Source organism: Rhinopithecus roxellana, chromosome 11 (assembly GCF_007565055.1).
Source record: "Rhinopithecus roxellana isolate Shanxi Qingling chromosome 11, ASM756505v1, whole genome shotgun sequence".
Lineage (NCBI taxonomy): Eukaryota > Metazoa > Chordata > Mammalia > Primates > Cercopithecidae > Rhinopithecus > Rhinopithecus roxellana.
The window spans coordinates 116,039,227-116,063,952 of NC_044559.1; the positions used below are offsets into that span (position 1 = coordinate 116,039,227).

The 24,726-nt window shown below is 42.8% G+C and overlaps 1 protein-coding gene across 3 annotated transcripts in view; it reads left to right on the forward strand.

Moving 5' to 3' along the window:
- Window positions 1-24,726, forward strand: part of PTER (phosphotriesterase related) — a 117,784-nt gene that overhangs the window by 88,152 nt on the left and 4,906 nt on the right. For 2 of the 3 annotated variants that reach the window (XR_004060100.1, XR_004060101.1), the window contains exons 7-9: window positions 4,031-4,132; window positions 16,050-16,215; window positions 17,056-17,251. The exons of the other annotated variant lie outside the window; for it this stretch is intronic. The gene's annotated coding sequence lies outside the window, so the exon portion shown is untranslated. The remainder of the gene's footprint in view (window positions 1-4,030; window positions 4,133-16,049; window positions 16,216-17,055; window positions 17,252-24,726) is intronic. 3 annotated transcript variants of the gene reach the window in all.

The following is a 24,726-nucleotide window of genomic DNA, read 5'->3' on the forward strand; positions in this document are numbered from 1 at the left end:
CAAACACATAATAAGTTCTCTCCTGGCCACAATACTTATTTCCTAACACACCTCTGGATTGCTTCTTAAAAGTCACCTTCCTTTTAGAGGACAAAATGGTGAGGTTTGCTGCCAGCACTGGGGGGAGCGGGGGGGTAGAGTATTAATAAAACTCTGATGCACCAAATTATCAAATTTCATAAGGCCTTTCTATTGCTATGAAGAGTTCTGTAGGTGACATAAAAGGAGTTTTTAAAAGGTAGAGATTCATAGAGAAGTTTTCATCAAAACCTCAAGCTATGTGGAGTTTTCCCATTGACTAATCCTTAAGATATATTAGAGTCGAATGCTCATAAAATGCTCATCAATGCTCATAAAATATTAGAGTTGAAATGGACCCTCTGTTCATGCAGATGATGAGACCGAAATGAGCTTCCAGGAGGATCAGCGCCATTCAACGAGCTTGCTGCTTGCACTCCCCTCTGCACTATATGGATACATCCCATCCCAGCCTGAGACTGGTCATACTAGTTCTAGTAACTGAGGCTTTCCTCTTTCTACTTTCTCTGATGCCAAAGCAAATTTGATTTTGCAAGTGAGTGCCCTCACATTTTAAAGCTCTGCTAAGATTTAGAAAGGCACTCAGCAGTCATCATTCATTACGAAAGCATTCCCTCCCAGGCCACGTGGCTGACCCCAGACTTTCTATTAACTGCACAAGCCTGGGCAACGCATGGATATTTGGCTTTGTAGTGAAGCAATAAATTCTCCTTACTCTCCTCTAGAAGTGTCTCACTGTGCACTTTGGGGGAACATTTTGGTTCCCTCATGATTTTCAAGGATGACTTGGTAGTAAACGAACTTATGGCTGGTTTTTGCCACTTTCTACTGCTTGAATTTCCCAGAAGGTTCTCTGCAAAGTTACTCACGCTTCAGCTCTTGTTCCGACAGTTTGGATAAACCATCTGATATGGCATATTACTCATCATCTTTATATGTATATAATAATAGAAAATGTGTCAATTAAAAAAATATTTGATTTTCTTCAGTCCTCATTAGAGAACCAAGTTTTCTCTCATATTTGATAAGAATCTTGGAAGTGTGCCCTGGAATCTCATTTCTGCAGCATCTCCCAACCGTATCTCAAGAAAACACCAGGCTCCCTACTCCCAGTTCCACCTGTACCTGGGCCTTGCAGACCCTCCAGATGATGAAGTCCAATCCAGAAAGCCGTGATTGTAGTTGGATCACAATCCTGTGATTTTCATCTTTCCCACATCATTTCTGTTGCTTTCAGAAAGCTGAGCAGATCCTAAGCACACGACTCCCACACAGACGTGCACGGCCATCCATTAATCATTATTGAGTATCTACGGACAGCACAGCCCTACGCTGGGCTCTTACCAGGCAAACAAATATTTAGTCATGAAAATGATTTCCAAATGCAGCAGCACTTAAGCAGAAATAGCATTTCTTAGAACAGGAAAAAAATAAAATAAATTAACAAACCCAAGGACTGTCTAGAGAATCAGACATAAAAAATACAAAAAAAAAAAAAAAAATTTGGAACTAGATCTACTATTTATCTTTAATTTTGTGGTCTCCAATTTGCATTTCAGAACATATACTCCTTTGACTGAAGAATTGTACATTTCTAACTAGAAAGAGTCTGCCTGGAGTTATGTAGGGAAGCCGTATGTCCTGATGGCTTTGGAATCAGATGGGTCTTAATTTGAATCCTAGCTCCCTCATTTAGGAGCTGTGAAAGTTACTTAATCTCCCAGAGGCTCAATTTCCTTTTCTGTAAAGTGGAAATAACACTAATACCTAAATTATAGGGTTGTTGTGAAGATTAAGTGAGTTAATCTGTATACTTACAATGGTACCCAATTTATAATAAGAGCCTAGTAACTGCCAACTGTCAACTTAGCATATTGTAGGACTACTGAGTAGTGTATGCCTATGAATTGAATGGAAGAATGCAAGGCTTAGTAAAGGAAGCTGAAACCAAAGGGACTGACTTAAGACAAGTGGCATAAAATGAACAGTAAGTATGATAGACTTGGATAAAACTGACGGGAACACGAAAGTTCTCTGGGAGAGTTGCCGAGGTGTACTCTCCTGTAATACCAAGCAAAACAAAACTCAAAACAAGGATCACATTACCCTTCTCCAAAGTAAGAAGACGAAGTTTTATATCAAGGTCATTTGAATTCATTGTACTTTGATAGCCCAAGTTTTCAGATGGAAGACCTAGTTGGATGTATTAACGCGCGCTTTTTGTCCTCTAGGAATTCCCCAAGTCAACAAGTTGCAAGTGTATTTAAAAATTACTGTGGTCGTTATTAAGGAACTGTTTCTGTGGATAACAATTCTCAAAGAAGCAAACATACCAGAGAGGGCCGCTTTGTTTTGTTGTTTGTTGTTTTTTTGGGTTTGTTTTATTTATTTGTTTTTTTGTTTTTTTGTTTTTTTTGAGACAGGGTCCCACTCCATCCCTCAGGATGGAGTGCAGTGGCACAATCTCGGCTCACTGCAACCTCTGCCTCCCAGGTTCAAGGGATTCACATGCCTCAGTCTCCCGAATAGCTGGGATTACAGGCATGCACCCCCCATACCAGCTAATTTTTGTGTATATATATAATATTTTTTAAGTAGAGACAGGGTTTTGCAATGTTGCCCAGCCTGGTCTCGAACTCCTGGCCTCAAATTATCCACCTGCCTCGGTCTCCCTAAGTGTTGGGATTAGAGGAGTGAGCCACTGTGCCCGGCCCTGCTTTGTACATGAACTAGAAGAGCAGTCCCTCTGAAAGACACCTAAGTCGTAGTCACAACTGTAGGGAATTTTCAACACGAAACTTTCCATAGAAGGCAATTTGGAAAGCTAGCTTGGCAGGTGTATTGTCAAAAATTATTGAACTGCCAAATGGAGATGGTTACATAAGACTCAGTGTACAACGTATGGCTTCATATTGGTCCAAACTTCTATCAGTCAAGAGAAGGATGAAATCTCAAGTATGGATGTGACACTTTATACCTGCCATGGGTAGAATGTTCAATCTGTATGACCTTACTTGATATAGAATTAAAGGAAAAGTTACCAAGAATGAGATCTGAGAGCTTAGCAAGTCCTCCTAAACTATGGCCATGATAACTCATCATACAAGGAAAATAAGTGAATTCAAAGAACTAAAAGCAGCTGCCATTAGATTATAGGGAACTTTCAAACAAAAGATACATCATAGGAAGTCAGGTGAGAAGCTGTCAACTGGGCAGGCAGTGATAAGAATCGAAGTTGTCTTATTGTACTGTTTTGTTTTGTTCAAAAAACCTAAAGCATCATGCATTTTGAAATCAGAGTTTGCAGAGAGTCCCCAACACAGCCAGGACGTGCCAAGAGTGGCTGATATTTCTAGAATCTGAATCTGACTCTTCAAGTAGTAAGACCGGAGGAGACATGAACACCAAGAGAAAGTGTATTCAGCTCCATTCCTCTGTGAATGTAGCTTCAGAGCAAGTCACCTTCAACGAGGAGCAGCACATCCTGTAAACAAATACCGTGCTCCTTGGGTACTTATGTGCAAATAGACATATCAGCTTTTCCCTAATGCAGGCAATCTCTTGGGGGTAGTTCTATAACATGTAAAAATAGATATAATTTGAAACCATAATCCTGAGAGTAAATTGTGAAGGTATTTGAGATTTGTAATAAGTTGCAGGAGGAGAAGAGAGAAGACAAAAGTAACCTATCGTAAGTGGCTGTATGTTCCATATAAGTAATTGTATCCCTCAGTGTTTCCCATTGAAAGTAGCTGTAATAATTCATGCTTTAATTCATTAATCAGTAATTTAGTCTCTGGCTCTGGAAAGTGGAAAAAGTCCGTAAAAGTTGGTCCTACTGAGATGGAGATTTGGAGTTTTCGTTTTTCCTGGATTAGTCAACATACAAGTAGAAATCCTTACACCTGCCAATACCCACAAAGGTGTCTATGTTTTCACACAGGCCCGTCTAATTACATATCAGCAGTTAAGATGTTTCTCCCCATTCTAGCCACTTCTAAGATGCTAATGATCCTGGGAGTTTTAGCAGCCTGCTGCTGTGGTGTTTGAACCATTCCAGTAAGCCAGCAACTTTGCAGGGACAAGGACAGAGGTAAGGTTTGTTTGTTTGGTTGGTTGGTTGGTTTTTGTTTTGTTATCAGTGGGCACCTTTGTGAAAAAAAGTTAAAACGATCAATTAAATTAGGGGATTAACTGAACATGTCTATTATCCAATAGGATATCCATTATCCATTATGTATTTGTGTGTATGCCTTCCATTATGCATATGTATATTATTTCTTTTACATTTACTGTTAAGAATTTGTTTTTGTAGGTGGGCAGAGGGTCTCAATGGCTACATAACGAGGGTCAGATATTGAGTACCCATGATGGTTTCTTTTTGTCCAAAGCCCCAGTACATAGGAACATTGTTCTGTAATGACACAGACAACCGACTGGCCCTCTGCACATGTTCCCCCGGAATGAGGGTGGCATTCAGCCTCAGTGGCAGTTTTTGTAAAACTTCTTGAACAGAAAAGAGAGAGAAAAAAAAAGGAGCAAATTAAAAGGGATTTTAGGAGAAGCATCCTCAACAAAAATCACGCACTGGGCCAAGCACGGTGGCTCATGCTTGTAATCCCGGCACTTTGCGAGGCCAAGGTGGGAGGGTCACTTGAGTCCAGGAGTTCGAGATCAGCCTGGGCAACATAGGGAGACTTCATCTCTATGAAGAATAAAACAAACAATTAGCCAGGCCTCGTGCTGTGATGGTGTCACTGCATTTGAGCCTGGGCAACAAACTGAGACTCTCTCTGTCTCAAAAATAAAACACTTTTTTAAAAAGTCATGCACTGAGTCTAAACTACACAATCAAGCTTTCCTTCAGAAATTCTGAAAGAGCCAGATGGCCCTATTCCAATGCTTTAATCTAATGTTTGACTGCACTGGTTAGAATGAATTCTCTGGGTATATCCATTCCATTGTCTTCTCATTAATGTGTAACATTTAATTCCATTTTATTTAAAGCATAGAAGAAGAGAAGTGGACTTCGCTGACCATTCCTCTTCCTCCAGCCTTTCCCATCTCCAAACTGTCTCACACAGGTGTCAGTGGTCATCTTCCTTTATCAGCTGCTCACAGCCTGTGCCCACTCAGCTCAGAAACAATGATATCCTTCCTTGTTGTCCACGTTGTCAGAAAGTCTGACTCCGTGGTGCCAGGCCCTGCATCATGGGTGCAAAACTTCTCTAAATTCCCAGGTTTCATTTTCATAACTGGCCTTCTCTTCTACTCCGTTGTTCAGTTATCAGGTGTTCACACCTCAAATGGTCTTGTCATTTCTCATTTTGCCTTCCCCTTGACTCTTTCAACCCACCTCCTCCCTCTCTCTCTCTCTCTCTCTTTTTTATTTTTATTTTTTAGACAGTGTCTCATTTTGCAGTCCAGGCTGGAATGCAGTGGCATGATCATGGCTCACTGCAGCCTCCAGCATCCAGGTTCAAGCAATCCTCCTATCTCAGCCTCCCAAGTAGCTGGAACCACAGGTACTTGCCACCTCAACAGGCAATTTTTTTTTTTTTTTTTTTTTTTTTTTTTTTAAGAGATGAGGTCTCACTATGTTACCCAAGCTGGTCTCAAGCTCCTGGCCTCAAGTGATCCTCCTGCCTCCACCTCCCAAAGTGCTACAATTACAGACGTCAGTTACCACACCCCACTCTCACTCCTCCTGATCTTAACCCTCTTTCAAGACCCTGTTGCAAAGTCACCTCCTTCCCCATCTCTCTACCCTTAGCCCCGAACTGCCAACCACTGGATCTTTCTTCCTGTGCTCCCAAGCACATTGAATGCCTCCTCCTGAAACACTTACCTCATTCTCCTTTTGCCATATAACCTCTTCCTTTTTCCTGTTATTGAGAGAAATACGAAGTCTCTTAATCTCTAGTCTCCAACCCCACCCTCACTCCCACACCCAGGCACTAAGGACACATTTACTGGGGCTAAAAACATGTTCGTTTATTTGAATGGCTGAATGGGGAATGAACAGCCCAGCTTGCAAACTATTCTATAAATTTAACAAATCTAGATGTAGTGAACAATCCTGGACTGAAAATTAGACATTTCTATGACCCACCTTCCCTAAAGGACTGGACACTTTCAACTCTGCCAGAAAGGTTAGATTAAGAAGCAGCTTAGTGTCAATTCTTTACAAAAGAAGTAAAGATAAGAACAGAGAGATAACTTGCACAAGAGTTGAAGTTTAAAATGTATTAGGGCCTTGGATGTCACACCTTGTGTGTGATGGGAAGGGATGCTTGCAGATCTGCTGATATTTGGAACTGGTTCTAGTAGTTTAAATATATGATTAGATTTGTTTAACTATTGTATTTTCAAAATGTCTCACACCGTGTGTGGTGGAAGCAGAAATTGCACTGTGGTCACTGGAAGAGAACATGACTTTCTCACAGATTTCTGCCCAAGATGGTGCCCATATGAACCACCTAAATTATGTACCTCAGTGGATACTCTATGAAGTTCTTCACCTCATCTCTTTAAGGTTTCTGGACAAGTATTTTGTCTATATCCTAGACATATAAAATAGGTTTTTTTTTTAAATAAAAATAAGAGACCTACAGTTATGTGACGGAAAGAATGGCCATGGAAAAGAAAGAATTGTACCAGAAGTGCTATGTCATAGCTATATGTGCTATGCTATATAGGAAATAAAAATACTGTCTGAGTTTCCCAATAGCCAAGACAAAAAGGGAAACACTACAAGTTACCCTTATCTTATGATTTTTTAAAATAAACATTCCAGTTTTTCATGAGACAGGAGATTTTTTTCCTATCACAAAATTCTGGGAAGAACTTATCAAGTGAGGGATATAAAATAATATCATGGATACTAATTAAAGGTGGCTTTATAGAAAATAAAGAAATGCTTCTCAATGAGGAACTAAAGCAGTTCAAGTCTTACCCAGTTCACCATTTCCTAGAACACCTTGAAATTCATTCAAAGAAAGCTGACATGTTGAATAACAGGCAAATACTACCCCAAGAAAATGCACAATTAGCAAGAACAGAATGGATGGGATAGATTGAAGAGCAGAGACTGAAGTTTCCACCAGAAGGAGTGACAACTCGTTTTCAAATCAAAAGCAAAAGTGCAGTAAATGCTATCACTGGAGTGATGAAACTCAGCTAGAACGAATGCAAATACATTCCACATTTCTGTTTCTTTTCAGTAAGTAATTTGAAAAGATCAGTCAAATGTGTGTGACTAGCTACAGAAAAAAAAAATTAAACAATTTGGCAGATTTGTTCCCAAGTCATGCCTACAATATTTTGACCCATGAATTACTATAGATATAAAAATGTTACTAGTTGTATTATAAAAACACAACCTTGAGCAAATAGGAAGTTAACAAAATCACACTGAAATCTTCAATTTTGAAAACAGAAAATGATTGTCAACACTATCTGATAATGATATTCATAACTGCTGGGAACTACTCTAATAAAAAACTAACAATTATATGCACCCTCTTTGAATTTGCAACCACTGATCTACTTACTGCAAATATAAAAGCCATTTCCCCCTCACATTTAATTTGTAACTTAGAATATTTATTTCAACCCCAGTAACTCCTTAATTTGCCCTATAGTAAGTCATTGCATAATTACTCAAAATCTCCAAAATACAGACAAGTATATGCAAGGTAAAGGCATCACGGTATTCTTGAGACAGCCAATTACTTTTCTGAAGTTTTTTCTTTTTTTTTTTTTGAGACGGAGTCTCGCTCTGTCACCCAGGCTGGAGTGCAGTGGCGTGATCTTGGCTCACTGCAAGCTCTGTCTCCCGGGTTCACACCATTCTCCTGCCTCAGCCTGCCGAGTAGCTGGGACTACAGGCGCCTACCACCATGCCCAGCTAATTTTTTGTATTTTTTAGTAGAGACAGGGTTTCACCATGTTAGCCAGGATGGTCTCGATCTCTTGACCTCATGATCCGCCCGCCTCGGCCTCCCTGTGCTGGGATTACAGGCGTGAGCCACCGCGCCCAGCCATCTTCTGAAGATTTTTGAGCATTCCGTATAGTAAGAATTTTAATGATCTTCAGCTCCTCTTACATCTAGACACAGATATGGAAATGTGTATTGTGCAATGCAAATGAACTGGAAATGGGTTCGGTGGAAGGTACTGCCATCCTGTGATGATTGCATTAACACCCAGGACCAAAAACTGTTCAAAAGGTTACACTCTTCCATCATCAAAAGAGAACAGGCAAACTGCTCTAACAAAATAAGAAACTACGTGTCCAAACAGGGGAAGTAAATACTTTTACATAACACAAGAGAGAATGGAGCTAGGGAGAAAAAAATGCAGGAATGTGCCAGGCATGGTGGCTTATACCTGTAATCCCAGCACTTTGGGAGATCGAGGCAAGAGGATAGTGTGAGTCCAGGAGTTCGAGACCAGCCTGGATAACACAGTGAGACTCTGTCTCTAAAGAATTTTTTTTTTTTTTTTAATTAACCAGGCATAGTGGTATGTGACTGTAGTCCCAACTACATGGGAGGCTGACGTGGGAGGACTGCATGAGTTTGGGAGGTTGAGGCTGCAATGAGCCATGATTGTGCCACTGTACTCCATCCTGGGTGACAGACCAGTCCCGTCTCAAAAAAAAAGAAATGCAAGAATAAATATGGGTACTTTACATTAGTAAAGGAGAATCTAAATGGGAGAGGAAAATAATTTGGCTGCTCTATTTGAGGGCTTTTATAGACAAGCTTTCTCAGAATAACTCAAGTTTTAAACATGGCAGCATATTCAAGTTCATTGTTTGAATCCCGTCATGGTCATGGAAAGATCGAAAAATTGGAAGCTCTTTGAAACAACAGTTACACTATTTTTCAGTGCAATTAAAAATAATGAGTAGGGAGGCCAGGTACGGTGGCTCACACCTGTAATCCCAGTACTTTGGGAGGCCGAGGTGGGTGGATCACCTGAGACCAAGAGTTCGAGACCAGCCTGGCCAACATGGAAAAACCCCATCTCTACTAAAAATACAAAAAATTAGCCAGGCATGGTGGCACACGCCTGTAATCCCAGCACTTTGGGAGGCCAAGGTGGGCAGATTTCTTGAGCTCAGGAGTTCGAGACCTACCTGGACAACATAGTGAAATTCCATCTCTACTAAAAATACAAATAAGCCAGGCATGGTAGCATGTGCCTGTAGTACCAGCTGCTCAGGAGGCTGAGGCAGGAGAATCACTTGAAGCCAGGAGGCAGAGGTTGCAGTGAACTGAGATCGCACCACTGCACTCCAGCCTGGATGACAGCAGGAACCTCTGTCTCAAAAAAGAAAAAGAAAAAAAAAAAAAAAAAAAAAAGAAGGAAAGAAGGAAAGAAAGAAGAAAGAGAGAAATAAATAAAGAAAATAACCAGAAGGGAGGCATGAGAGGAAATGTGAAAGTCTGCCATGCTATTGTGTGCCAGTTTCTTCCACCAACTCAAAATCTACTGTCATCTTTAATGAGCGCCCTGGTGGCATGATAAACCATGGTCCTTTTTACTCATCAGAAACTTGATGGATGTGTGCTCTGAGTGGAGGGCTGGGAGTGGGCAACTCCAAACTAAAATCTCCACTGTTTTGTTAACCAGGAGATTCACTTTGGCTATCATCCTCTTTATATACTCCTCCCTTTGTTTCCTAGTTATTAATTTTGGAATCATTCATAATTTAATTTTTTAACCACAAATGCAATCATTTTAATTATTCACATGTGTATTTTTTTTTTTTTTTTTTTTTTTTTTTTTTTTTTTTCGACAGAGTCTTGCTCTGTCACAAGGCCAGAGTGCAGTGGCATAATCTCGGCTCACTGCAACCTCCACCTCCCCGGTTCAAGCAATTCTCCTGCCTTAGCCTCCTGAGTACCTGGGAATACAGGCGCCTGCCACCACACGCAGCTGATTTTTGTATTTTTTAGTAGAGACGGGGTTTCACCGTGTTGGCCAGGATGGTCTCGATCTCCTGATCTCGTGATCCACCCACTTCGGCCTCCCAAAGTGCTGGGATTACAGGCGTGAGCCACCGTGCCTGGCCTCACATGTGTAATCTTTTCAAATTTAAAGGAGGAGAAAGTTTATACTGAGTTCTCTGAAATGAACTGGCCTCTTTGTGGTAGATAGCCTGTTTTAAGGGGACTTGCAGTCTTTGGGAGGAATTTTGCTGCAATCCTAGAGTCCGAGATAGTGGGATGATTGGGGATATCTTCATGGACTTAAATAAAATGTACACGATTGGAGTTGGAAAAATCTTTTTGGATGAACTATTCATGAAAGTGAAAAATGATAGGATTTTTCTCAGTAACAGAAGATTTGGGGCTATGGGAGGATAACATAAATGCCATTGCTGATTCTGGCAATAAGACCTTGTTCAAGTACATGGAATTCTTCGAAGGGAGGGCCTCAGGTTCAAGCGCTCTTTGTTTTATTTCGTTTTTCATAATGATGAAGCAGCAAAATCATAAAAATATTTCTTAAGTCTGTTAAAGAAAGAATCAGCAAAGAAGCCAGCTTCCTTTCAGTTCTCAAATTATTCCGTTTTGGATAGAAAAAGTCTGTATTCAGGGGTTGGATATATTTGCAACAAAACATATCTTCTTCCCTTTTATATGTCCCAGAACATCTATACAAGCACCTGTGCACCAAGTAAGGCCACAGTAAGTGTTTTTTTCCAAACGAGTAAAAAGAAATAGCATGTTTGTGTAAAGCTAAGATCAAAGCATTTGCAGTTCTTATGGTACAATGAAGGGTCTAGATCAGCCACTAAAGGGACACCTTCATCCAGTACCCTGGATCCTTGTGGAGGTCGTGGCCCCACTCAGAGCGACTCCTTGTTCTCCAGGTTCATTGGGAAGACACTGGGATGGGCGACCGGTAACCATGTTGTCCTCTGTTCTTGAAGACCCAGTTGCCCCATTTTCACCAGCCACATTTGACCAAGTGAACCCTTGTCCCGATGTGGGCCGATCAGATTCTCTTTCCTGATTTTTGAGACTTGGAACAAAAAGACATGGAAACTTAGCCAGCTGCAGTGGCTCACGCCTATAATTCCAGCACTTTGGGAGATAAGGCGGGTGGATCATGTGAGGTCAGGAGCTCTAGATCAGCCTGGCCAACATGGCAAAACCCTGTCTCTACTGAAAACACAAAAATTAGCCAAGCGTGGTGGCGGGCGCCTGTAGTCCCAGCTACTGGGGAGGCTGAGGCAAAAAAATTGCTTGAACCTAGGAGGTGGAGGTTGCAGTGAGCCGAGATCGCGCCACTGCACTCCAGCCTGGGCGACGGAGTGAGTGAGACTCTGTCTCACACACACACACAAAAAAGACATGGAAACTTAGCCAGGTGCAGTGGCTCATGCCTATAATTCCAGCACTTTGGGAGGCCGAGGTGGGCGGATCTCGTGAGGTCAGGAGTTCTAGACCAGCCTGGCCAACATGGCAAAATCCCATCTCCACTGAAAACACAAAAATTAGCCAGGCATGGTGGCGGGCGCCTGTAGTCCCAGCTACTAGGGAGGCTGAGGCAAGAAAATCGCTTGAGCCTAGGAGGTGGAGGTTGCAGTGAGCCGAGATCGCGCCACTGCACTCCATCCTGGGCGGCGGAGTGAGTGAGACTCTCTCAGAAAAAAAAAAAAAGACATGGAAACTGAAGACCACTGGCAGCTCCATAGAGGAAAGGCCACAAAAGCCTGCTGTCAAACTCATCAGAGCTGCCCTTGGTTCTTCCCAGCTGTCCTTTTGATCTCATGGGGTATTTATATCTCCCAATAAGGCCCACCACTACCTTCCTATTCCACCTTAAAAAAAAAGAAGAAAAATCTACCTTGAGCAGGTTTATGTTGCTTACAACTGAAAGAACCTTAACAAATACAACCAGGTTGGGGCTCTAAAAGAGGGGATTTAAGCTTTCTCCTATAGCATGTCCAAGAGAACTTTCTACGATAGGGGAAATCTTCTATATATGCTGTCCAATAAGTTACCCACTGGTCACATGTGGCTATTGAACACTTAAAATGTAGCTACTGCAAGAAAGAATCTGAATTTTATATTGTATTTCATGTTAATTAAATTGGATTTAAATAACCATAAGTGGGCCAGGCACAGTGGTTCATGCCTGTAGTCCCAGCACTTTGGGAGGCCAAGGCAGGTGGATCACTTGAGGTCAGGAGTTTGAGACCAGTCTGGGCAACATGGTGAAACCCCGTCTCTACAAAAAATGCAAAAATTAGACGGGCATGGTGGCACACTCCTATAATCCCAACTACTGGGGAGGCTGAGGCAGGAGAATCACTTGAACCCCGGAGGTGGAGGTTGCAGTGAGCCAAGATTGCACTACTGCACTCCAGCCTGGGCAACCAGAGCGAAACTCCGTCTAAAATAAAGAAAGAAATAACCATAAGTGACCAGTGGTTATGTGTTAGATGATGCAGTATGATGAGGATGATATGAATTCATTTTCTCTATTAAAGGACAGAACAAGAGAAAATGGATTTAAGAGGAAGCAATGAGGCTATGTATTGGCCGTGAGCCAAATCACTGGAAAAGAGGATCAGGAAAGGTTCCTGGAAGCCCCCGGCATGCTCAGAAGTGAGCATGAATGGTGTATTCTTTTGTTTGGGCTGCCTTAACAAAGTATCACAGACTGGGTGGCTTCACTCCAGAAATTAATTTTCTCACTGTTCTGGAGACTGTAAGTCTGAGGCTGAGGTGTCAGCAGCTTGGTTTATTCTAAGGCCCATCTCCTGTGCTTGTAGATGTCCATCTTCTCCCCGTGTCTTCCTTCACGTGGTTTTCCATCTGTGCATGTCTGTGTCCTGATCTCTTCTTAGAAGGGTACCCATATGACCTCATTTTTACTTGAATTGCCTCTTTAAAGACCATATCTCCAAAAACAGTCACATTTTCAGGTACTGGGGGTTAGGGCTTCAATGTACACATTTGGGAGAGACACAATTTAGCTGTTAACAAGTGGTGTTAGGTGTGAATATACCTGAGAGAAGAAGGAATGATGAAAATTCCAGTCACAGCATGGCCTGGAACTTGCAATCTCCTGAGACCAGAGACCTGTTCAGCATTTTCCAATCTGAGTGTGGCTGTGCCTCATGCATTTTAATTGTGGCATCAGATGAGCTGTAGATATGGCATAGCTCCTTTCTAGGTTACCATTTCCAGGGAGTTTAATGAGTGTGACTTAGTTCATGTAACTAAGAGATTTCAATGCCAGTTTTGACTCAGTCCATTCTTCCTTTGAAATCATCTCCAATTTTGTATTTCTCCTGCTACAATTGCAATTTAAGGCAGCCCTTTATGACCACGTACACGGGGCCTCAGAATAGCTTCCTGCACAGTCACTTGGCCTTTTAGTTTATCCCAATTCTCATTCATTCTATGTACCAAGTTCAGATTCTTCTACCTGTGAGACCATGTTCATGATTCCTCCCATTTCCCTGAAACTTCAAAGGACTCTCTCAACCCGGTTGTCTCAAGATTAATCCCAAATCCCTAACTTCTCATTAATTGTTCTTTATCAGCTACCTATATGACTTTATTTAGTCTTTGATTTCTGACTGTAATTTCTATTGCTATGACTTTAGATATCACCCTACATAAGACATTAATTTCTGTTGCTACTGAAAACAAAACTGAACAAAACCTTCTATGACCCCCAGATCTATTTTCTTACTTTCCACAACATTTCTCACACATGTCAAGGCCCAGGTTCTTGTTTATGCTACTCATCTAGAATGCCTCCAAGAGCTCCAGGTCTCAAGGCACTTATTCATCACAAGAAAACTTTTCATTCATTCATTCATTTATTATTGTTTGTAGAGACAGGGTCTTGCTATGTTGCCCAGGCTGGTCTCAAACTCCTGGTCTCAAGCAATCCTCCCACCTCGGCCTCTCAAAGTGTAGGGATTACAGGCGTGAGCCACTGCACTCAACTAAAAAGAAAGCTTTTATTCAAATGTTACTTTCTCAGAAATGTCTTCCCTGGTCATTCTGTGTGAAATAGTGCTCCATCAGCCAAAATCCTGTAACACTGCTTTCTTTTTCTTTATGATGTTATGGGCTGAATTGTATCTCCTCACCACAAATTTGTATGTTGAGGTCCCAACCTCTAGTTAGCTCAGGATGTGATTGTATTTGGAGAAAGGGTCTTTAGAGAGGTAATTAGGGTCAAATACGGTCATACGGGTACCCTCCTAAGAAGAGGAGATTAGGACCCAGACACACACAGAGGGAAAACCGTGTGAAGACACAGGGAGAAGGTGCCTGTCTGCAAGCCAGGGACAGGGACTTTACAAGAAAGCAACCCGCAGACACCTCAATCTCAGACTTACAGCCTCCAGAATGGAGGTGAGGTGGTGAGAGGGTCTTTTCTTATTTATTTTTATTTTTTATTTTAGTTATTATTATTTTTCTATAGCCCAGTCTTGGAAGTAAAGAGATAGGGTCTTTAGACTGTATTTGGCACACCATTCTATGTGCCCAGCTCTGCCCATCCCTGCCTCCTTCTAGGGTTTAGTAAAGGAAGCCCATCTGCCTGCAGCTAAAAACTCCATTCTCCAACCTAGACTTTGTTGACCATAGGGTCTTTAGAGAGGTGATCTTTAAATTAAAATGAGGTCATTCTTGTGGGCCCTGATCTGGTATGACTGGTGTCCTTATAAGAAAGAGGCGATTAGCACACATACACATGCACAGAGGAGAGGCCGTGTGAAGACGCAATGATAAGACTATCTACATGCCAGGAAGAGAGCCCTGAAACAGACCTTCCTTCGTGACTCTCAGAAGAACCCAACCCTGCCAGCACCTTGATCTCCGACTTCCAGCCTCCAGAGCTAAGAGAAAATTAATTTCTTTTCTTCTTCTTTTTTTTTTTTTTTTGAGACGGAGTCTCACTCTGTCGCCCAGGCTGGAGTACAGTGGCGCGATCTTGGCTCACTGCAACCTCTGACTCCCAGGTTCAGGTAATTCTTGTGCCTCAGCCTCCCCAGTAGCTGGAATTACTGGCTCATGCCACCATGGCCAGCGAATTTTTGTATTTTTAGTAGAGATGAGGTTTTGCCGTGTTGCCCAGGTTGGTCTCCAACTTCTGACCTCAAGGGATCCACCCACCTTGGCCTCCGAAAGTGCTGGGATTACAGGCATGAGCCACTGCGCCCAGCTGAGAAAATTCATTTCTGTTGTTCAAGTTACCCAGTCCATATTACTTTGCTATGGCAGCCTGAGCAAAGTAACACAGCTGTATATACCACTATCTAACTTTTTTTTTTTGAAGGGGGGTCTATAATCCCTCACTAGAAATTAAGTTCAGAAGGGCCGTAACATAGTTTTGTTCACTGCAGTGTCTCCTTATCTAGAGCAATGCCTGGCAGGCAGAAAGTGCTCAGTGAATGGGTTTCGGAAGACCATTCTTTGTGCCCAGCTCTGCCTGTCCATATGTGCCTGGCTCTGCCCATCCCTGCCTCATTCTGGGGTTTAGAAAAGGAAGCCCATCTGCCTGCCTCTATAAACTACAACATCCAACCTAGCCTTTGTTGGCCATAGAGGTAGTGCTTTGGTCTCTATTGGCTTTATCTCATTTCTCAATTGGCTTAGAACTTGGGCAAGGAGGAAGGGTGCTAGTTCTTAGTACTCTTGCTCCCTAACACCCTGCAGTATCTTGCAAATGGCAGACACTCAGTGAATATTTTCCTAAATAAGGTCCTATGTACATGTTTCCTGACAATCTCATGCATGCAATATTTTGATTCCCAGCTAGCATCCCAGCTTCTAAAGGGGAGAGTTGTCCCTAAGGCCTGAAATTCTGCCCACTTGTAGTAGTGGTTCAGTAAATTTTTAATGAATGAATGACACATATACCCATTCTGTGGGGCTCTTGGGGAATATTAATTGAGCCTCCAGCAGCTCCCTTCTCTGAGGATCATCTCACTTCCCTGTCTCTTCATTTCTCCTCCACAGTGTGCAAAGCACGGAGGGAAAGTAGGAGTGTTTGTACCATGAGTCTCTGCACACCCCTCATCTTGGCTATAGTAGACTGGACCACAGATGGACACTGTACCGTGCAGCTTACTTCTTCCAGGAACTTGGACTGAGACCAAGAGACTCACGGCATCCTCTTCTGGCTGTAAGACTTACATTTTTATATTTAGGCAATGGAAAAGGGGCAGCAGATGCCTACCTTGTGCAACAGAGCAATGAAGGCAGTTCACAGAGAAAGAGGACTAGGCAGTCGGGCAGAGGGGAGTCGGCTTGGGAGCTTCCTGGAGCCAGTGTCCATCTCTGCCCTTTTTTTCCACTCGATGCTCCTGAGTCCCTGCCGTCAACCCCCACTTCTTTGCTTAAACTGGTTTGAGTTTGTTTCTGCTGTTTGAAAAACAGCAACAAAACCCCAAACAAAACAAACATCAAACAAAAACCAAAACAAAACCATTAACTCACTCATCCTTGTGATCATATTTTGAGACATAGGGGTGATTTCCTTCAGAAAACAAAGCATAAAAACCCTGCCCTCCTCCTCTACCTCTCCAATTACCTATTAAAGCCCACTTGCTCCACAGTAATGTAGGAGCTGTTCCCACACATCAGCTCATGTTCCGTGTTGGACAGCATTTCTTTGCAATTCTTTCCAAATCAAAGATAGTACACCTGTGCTCCCAAATCTACCAGGAACACTCAATGTTTTTAAATCTATCTCTTTCTAAATTGCCTCATAAATTCTTGCTGTTCTCAGGATCACCTTTCTCAACTGTACCAGCTGAGATCAACTTAGGTGGTTACCCTAACAGTTCCAAGATGTTCCATTGGAAATGCTAAACAAAGATCTTTCTGGGAAGAAGGGTGTTCAGAGTGTGTGTGTGTGTGTGTGTGTGTGTGTGTGTGTGTGTGTGTGTGTGTGTGTGTGTTTGCAGCAACACTGTTCAAGGAGAAAATAGGGAGGAAACAAATCTTTGTGCATGAAATTCAGATTGCAGTGAAAGAACAAAATCGCTGGACGCCTCTTCAAGGACTTCCACCTGCCTTCATTAGTTTCTTATTGATAACCGGTGAGAAGGCAGTTGCTGTGGATCAAGTCGGATGGTGGCTTAGACCAGGAGGTGCTGGTGGAGACAGAGGGGCCCAATGAGAGCAAGAATCCACAGAGACAGAAAAGGAAGAAACAGGTAATAGAAGAGGGAATCAAACCTAGCAATGATAAATTCAGGGAGGAAAATGAGAGCTGGGGCACTGTCCTCTGGGAGGACTGACAGGTAAAGCGGGACCTGGAGAATCTGGGGAGAGAAAAAGATTCCAGAATGGGGGAACAACTTCCTGTAAGGCCCTTGATTTTTAACAGGACTGGCAGGTTCTAGAAACAGAAGGAAGGTCCCTATGGCTGGCGCACAGTGAAGCGAACAGGAGGAGGGGTACCAGAAGGAAGGGAGCAAATACCCCAAGGTCCCTGGAGGCTCTGGTCATTATAGCCAGTCAAAGAGCTCTTTTTTTTCTGTTTACATAGGATTTTTCCTTTAAAAAAAATGGGCTAGGCACGGTGGTTCACGCCTGTAACCCCAGCACTCAGGGAGGCTGAGGCGGGCGGATTGCCTGAGGTCAGGAGTTCCAGACCAGCCTGGCTGACATGGTAAAACCCGATCTCTATTAAAAATACAAAAGTTAGCCAGACTTGGTGTTGTGCACCTGTAATCCCAGCTTCTCAGGAGGCTGAGGCAGGAGAATCGCTTGAACCCGAGAGGCAGAGGCTGCAGTGAGCCGAGATCACGCCAGTGCGCTCCAGCCTGGGTGACACAGGGAGACTCCGTCTCAAAAAAAAAAAAATTAATAGACTATTGTTAAGAGCGGTTTGAGGTTTCCAGAAACATAGAGCAGAGCGTACAGAGTTCCCAGGTATCTTCTCCCCTGTTCCTCTGCCTCAGTTTCCCCTATTATTAAAGATGTTAATCTTTGCATTAGTGGGCACATTTATTACAATTGGGGAATCGATACTGACACATTATTATAAACTCTATAATTTACATTAGGGTTCACTCTTTCATTGAAGGGATCTTAGTGTAGGTGGAGGATGGGACTGACTTGGTCTGATGTACAATTTTGGAAGACCCAGGTTCACAAAAGCTGTTGTTACGGGCTGGATTATATTCCCCACCCCCTCCAAAAAAAAAAAAAAAATCCTATACTGAAGTCCTAACCCACAGTATCTCAGAATATGTGAAGTTATTTGGAAATGGGGTCACTGGAGATGTAATGAAGATGAGGTCACACTGGAGTGGGGATGGGCTGTAATCCAATATGACTGGTGTCTTTATAAAAGGGAGAAATAGAAACACAGGCATATACAGGGAAGACACCGAATAAACCCAAAGATGGACATGCACAAGCCCTGCAGAGAGGCCCTGAACAGGTTTCCGTCACTGCCCTTGGAAGAAACCAGCCCTGCTGGTCAAGAAAACACCTTGAATTATGGGGTTCAGCCTCCAGAACCACGAGACAATCCATTTTTGTTGTTTAAACCCCCGTGTCTGTGGTACTTTGTTACGGCAGCCCTAGTAAACTCATAACAGCTGTGAAGACCTGTAGCCAACCCTGCTGAGGGCCTGGCGTGCTGGCTCACACCTGTAATCCCAGCATTTTGAGAGGCGAAGGTGGGAGGATCGCTTGAGGTCAGGAGTTCAAGACAGGGCCTCACTGTGTCACCCAGGCTGGAGTTCTGTGTTGCAATCACAGCTCACTGCAGCCCTGGCCTCCTGGGCTCAAGTGTTCCCCCTGCCTCAGCCAACTGAGTAATGGGATTACAGGTATGTGCCACCATGCCCAGCTAATTTTTTACAAAGAAGTTTTAGTAGAGATGAGGTTGAGTAGAGTAGAGGTAGGTTTCCTAGGATGGTCTCGAACTCCTGGCCTCAAGAGATCCTCCCACCCAGCTTCCCAAAGTGCTGGAATTACAGACATTAGCCACTGCACCTGGCCTCCAAATTTATTTTTGAAATCACCTAAGTAAAAAGAACAGCTGCAAGCAAACAAATATCATATTTTTTCTTGCCATTCTCACTAGAGAAGTCTCTAGGGGCACCTGGTTCTCTAGGTGGGTAGGCACCAGGTAACTGTATTCTCTAGAGAACTGTTTAATCTTGTGTATAGCGTTTGTATAGCAAAAAAAATATACCCTGTTACCAGAAGTTGAGTCTACAGAGTACTAAGTGAAAATGAAAAGTGGTTATCTTTATTCTATACAGGTGATACGGTTTGGCTTTGTGTCCCCACCCAAATCTCATCTCACATTGTAATCCCCAGGTGTTGAGGTGATTGGAGAGTGGGGGCAGTTTCACCCATGCTGTTCTTGTTATAGTGAGGGCGTTCTCATGGGATCTGATGGTTTTATAAATGGCAGTTAGGCTGGATTTCTTTTCTCTCCTGCCACCTTGTGAAGAAGGTGTCTGCCTCCCAGTCCGTCATGATTGTAAGCTTCCCGAGGCCTCCCCAGCCCTGTGGAACTGTGAGTAAATTCAGCCTCTTTCCTTTGTAAATGACCCAGCCTCGGGTAGTATGTTGATAGCAGTGTGAAAACGGACTAATACAACAGGTTTAAAAGCACATTTACAAGATATTTAAGAATAACAACACTCTCTGTTCCAGGGAGTAAACTGAGGTATTTACAGTAGACCTCACCTGTGGTGCTAGGATTATTTGGAAAGAAGGAACACAGCCTCCCTTGAGCAACTGAAGCAAAGTGGCGTAGAGCATAAAAACACACGTGGGCTGGAGCAAAAACCATTAGGAAGTGAGGCGTGTTCAAAGACAGACTTTGTGCTGGCTTTATCATCTGGTCTGTATGTTCCCTCCTAAGTACGGCTGCTTGTTTCCCTGATTCTCAGTTCTCCTGGCGGTCCTAACTGACCCTCCCCTTATGTATTCTTTGATTCCAGAGAGAATTCATCTCCTTTGTTTAGTTCATAACCACAGCGACTTTGGGAAGAGTCCTTTGTATGAGGCCATGTCAGGTCACTGGACAGGTTTACGGCCAGGCTGTCTAGGGCACTTTGTGGGACTCTCTGGGTTGTGCCCAGTGGCTCTCGGGCTGTCTGTGGGCCCCCCGACAAGCCTCTGGTCCAGTCAGTGGCTGCTTTTGCAGAAGGAATGGTTGAGTTGTCTGTGACCACATGGGGTGCCTTGCTTTCATATTCTGTTTACGTGAATCGCAGTTATCACCTGTGTTCTTCAAAGTTCATCAATCTGAAATGGCATAAGAGTGTGAGGAAAACAAAAGCAGGGAGGTGGGGCATTGCTGGAACAACAATAATCTCTTCATTGGTTATTTTCATATCTACTTACTTTGCAAATTTCATCTGCACATCGGATATGCAAAACTGAATCTTGTTTGAAAACTTCAAGTATTCAGTAACTTAAAATTTGAATGCTTCAAATATTTAAACAACTTAAATGCAACTTTTTTTTTTTTTTTTTTTTTTAAAGACAGTGTCTCACTCTGTCCCTCAAGCTGGAGTGCAGTGGTGTGATCTCAGCTCACTGCAACTTCCACCTCCCAGGTTCAAGTGGTTCTTCCACCTCAGCCTCCTGAGTAGCTGGGATTACAGGTGCCTGCCACCACACTCAGCTAATTTTTTTTTTTTTTTTTTTTTTTTTTTTTGTATTTTTAAGTAGGGACGGGGTTTCACCACATTGGCCAGGCTGGTCTTGAACTCCTGGCCTCAGGTGATCCTCTCGCCTCGGCCTTGCAAAGTGCTGGGATTACAGGCATGAGCCACCGCACCCAACCCCAATAGAAATTTTTAAATATCTTGTCAACAAATGCCTGATAGCAAATATAAAACGTTACAGTGGACAGGCTGTTCAAACATTGTGAAGAAAACCATCTTTTTAAGAAACTGACAATGAAACTGACATCTCTAGTTCCCTTACCACATAAATAAAAGCCCTTAGTACAGAAGTATCTTTTGGGGGGAAAAAATGGTTTAAAAAGCAAATGAGAGCACTGCATTGGCTCACGATTGGAGAAAAATGGAAAGTTTTCAGGAACAATCAAAATAACTCTCTGTCCCACCCCTGCCCTTTCCACTGAAGAAGGACACGCTGTCATTACACCTCAGACAGACACCATTGTCCCAGTCCCTTGGGCTCATCGGAAGGTAGGCAAGAAGGGAACAGCCTGTCTCCTGATAAACAAGTGCAGAGGGTTCCAAAGATCATCCTGAAGAGCCTGATTTATTTTCCAACTTTTCATAAACCCAAGGTCTACAGGGCTCACAGTTTAAGGAAAAAAAAAAAAAAAAAAAAAAGATAGTGTACAAACCAAAGCATTGGGATTTTAAGAATTATAAAAACATTTAGTCATTAAAAAGCATAGAGACAGTACTTGATAGATATATAAATATTTTATACATAAAATCTTCTTGGTTATTGGAAAGGAAAAAGGTGCCAAACTTGGAAAATGGCAGCTTCTACCAAATGTGTGAACGAGGAGAAAAGCTGGTTTGCTTCTCAGTGCCTTCGTGAGTCTTATTTTCACGGGGGAAAGCCTGCCCTGTTTCTCTTTTCACGATACACTTAGCAGCCCTGCAGCCAGATTTTTTAGAGAGGAATGAGGGAGATTGGTGAGAAGCAAAGTATGAGTTTTCCAGCCATTTGGCTGGCACTATGCTTTTTAAAGTGGGTTATACCACTTCATATTTCCCAAGTCGCCCATCTAAAAAGGAATCAAGTATTTGGTGTTTTTTTTTTTTTTTTTCCAAAAGAATAAAAATAGCAGGTGGATTTTAACTTGATCTTTGATAGTTGGACTTTGATCTTAGATGTCCATTATTTTTTATGTTTGAAAAATCACCCGATATAGACTAGAAGTCGTGATTTTGTCTCCTTTCCTTCCTGTTTAGCTTGGATCTCTTTGGCAGAAACTCTTCTATTCCCCTCGGCTCGTGCAACAACATATGCCAGTTATGGTGTTTCCTCTGTATTTCCTGGTTGTCAGAAGCAATGTTGGTAGACTACATCTTCAAGCATCAGTGTTGTGTTAAGGGAAGGGTTGTTGACAGCAAAAAGTAAGCTCCCTCTGCCGGTTGATGGCTCCCTCTGCAGAAACGAATATCTGAATGTCCATTTCGAGACCACATTCTTTCTTCTTCCTACCCAGACACAAAAGCCTTTCTGTTATTGGAGGTAAAGACTGTCTATGAACCTGAGACCTGGAAGAGCCCAACAGAGAATGCTGGAGTGGATTTATCTGAGGATATTCCCTGAGGTTTTACATGCAAACCCTGAGATTCTGGACAGTGTTAAATGATAAGGCTTATCACTCTGAAAGGGACAGATGGCAAACCTACCCTGAAATAGCTTTTCTGGAAGAGTAACACGTGGTAAATTGCATTAATTGCAATAATTGCTTTTTATGCCTTGATAAAAACTGCCAAAGACCTTCAAAGATCTTCTAATCATGGCAAGTGAGCACAGTTCCCCCTTAGCAGTGACAGAGCTACAGCACTACGGCTTGGGGTTCTGCAGAGAGGCTGCAGAATTAAGACCATAGGAACCTGCAGACTTAGGAAAGAGATGGGCAGGTGAGGCCCTGGGTATAGCACAAGCTGGAGGAGTATCTAGTCCCATTTTGGGGCCAAGTTATGGGTATTTCTTGTATAACATGTATTTGGTTAATTCAATAGTCATGGGGGGTGGCTGGGGTGGGCGGATCACGAGGTCAAGAGATCAAGACCATCCTGGCCAACATGGTGAAACCCTGTCTCTACTAAAAATACAAAAATTAGCTGGCATGGTGGCATGCGCCTGTCGTCCCAGCTACTCACAAGGCTGAGGCAGGAGAATTGCTTGAACCTGGGAGGTGGAGGTTGCAGTGAGCTGAGATCATGCCACTGCACTCCAGCCTGGTGACAGAGTGAGGCTCTGTCTCAAAAAAAAGTCATGGTACGTAAGGATTTAGGGAGGCTCCTCACTTAGCATGAACTGCAGGTGAGGATTACGTTGGTGTCTTGTCTTCCTTCTTTGAAACTCAAAAGAATAGTGGGGGGTGGTGGTGGAGGGTAGACTTTCCTACTACATTTCTGTGATTTCCATCTGACACAAACTAACCATGTAACACAAGGAGGATTTCTATTCTTTAACAAACCTTTCCAGTTTTTCTCCTTTGAAATGATTTGGTTATGCGTCCCCTCCAAATCTCATGTTGAAATGTGATCGCCAGTGTCGGAGGTGGGGCTAGTGGGAGGTGTTTGGGTCTTGGTGGGGGGGTGGATTCCTCATGAATGGCTTGATGCCCTCCTCATGGTAATGAGCGAGTTTTTACTCTGTTAGTTCACACAATAACCGATGCTTTAAAAGAGCTTGGCTTCTCTCTTGCTCCCACTCTTGCCATGTGACATGTCTGCTCCCCCTTCATCTACCACTAAGCTTCCTGAACCCTCACCAGAAGCCAAACAGATGCTGGCACCGTGCTTGCACAGCTTGAAGAAGCATGAGCCAAATAAACCTCTTTTCTTTATAAATTACCCCACCTCAGGTACTTCTTTATAGCAATGCAAATGGAGTAAGACATCGTTCTATGAAGATTTTTACGTCTTTGCTTTATTGTACCTCCTTTATGTTGAGTCAAGCTTCTGCTTTGTGCATGGAATCAGTCTATGACTTTGGATATTTTCCATTATTTTAATCTTCCAGGAATATTTATATCTTTTTTCTTTTCATTCACTCTGCCAACAAATGCAGGAAACTTTATGGAGAAGACACTAGATTTCAGGCGCTCTACTAGTGTGGGCTACTTCCATGGTATGTGGGATAAAAAGATTACTTATCACTAACATTTTTTTGTTGTTGTTCCAGACAGTATTTGAAGCACTTTTGGTGTATCTCATTTAATCCTCACAGTAAACCTTTGCGGTTATTATTATCCCAATTTTGCAAGTGAGAAACCAGCAGCCCAGACATATTACGTAGTTTTTTCAAGGCCACATAACTCCTAAGTGGCAGAGCTAAAACTTGAAACTTTCAGACACCTTGTTTTTCATGGTGTATACATTGAAGGACTATCACCTTTAAGGGCGGCGGGGCGTGAACTTGTAAGTTAGCAAACAATTTCCATCCAGGATGACAAGGGTCCTATTGTACATATGCAATGTATTAGGGCAGGTGATATCATTTGGATGTGTGTCCCTGCCCAGATCTCATGTTGAAATGTAGTCCCCAGTGTTGGAGGTGGGGCGTGGTGGGAGGTGATTGGATTTCTCATGAATGGTTTAGCACCGTCCCTTTGCTGCTGTCCTTGTAATAGTGAGTTCTCTCGATGTGGTCGTTTAAACGTGTGTGGTACCTCCCTCCTACTTCCATTGTTGCTGCTCTGGCCATGTGACCTGCCTGCTCCTCCTTTGCCTTCCACCGTGATTGTAAGTTTCCTGAGGCCTCCCCAGAAGCTGAGCAGATGCCAACATCATGCTTCCTGTACAGCCTGTGGAGCTGTGAGCCAATTAAACCTCTCTTCTTTCTTTTTTTATTTTACATTAAGTTCTGGGATACATGTGCTGAACATGTAGGTTTGTTACATAGGTATATATATGCCACGGTGGTTTGCCGCACCTATCAACCCCATCATCTAGGTTTTAAGCCCTGCATGCATTAGGTATTT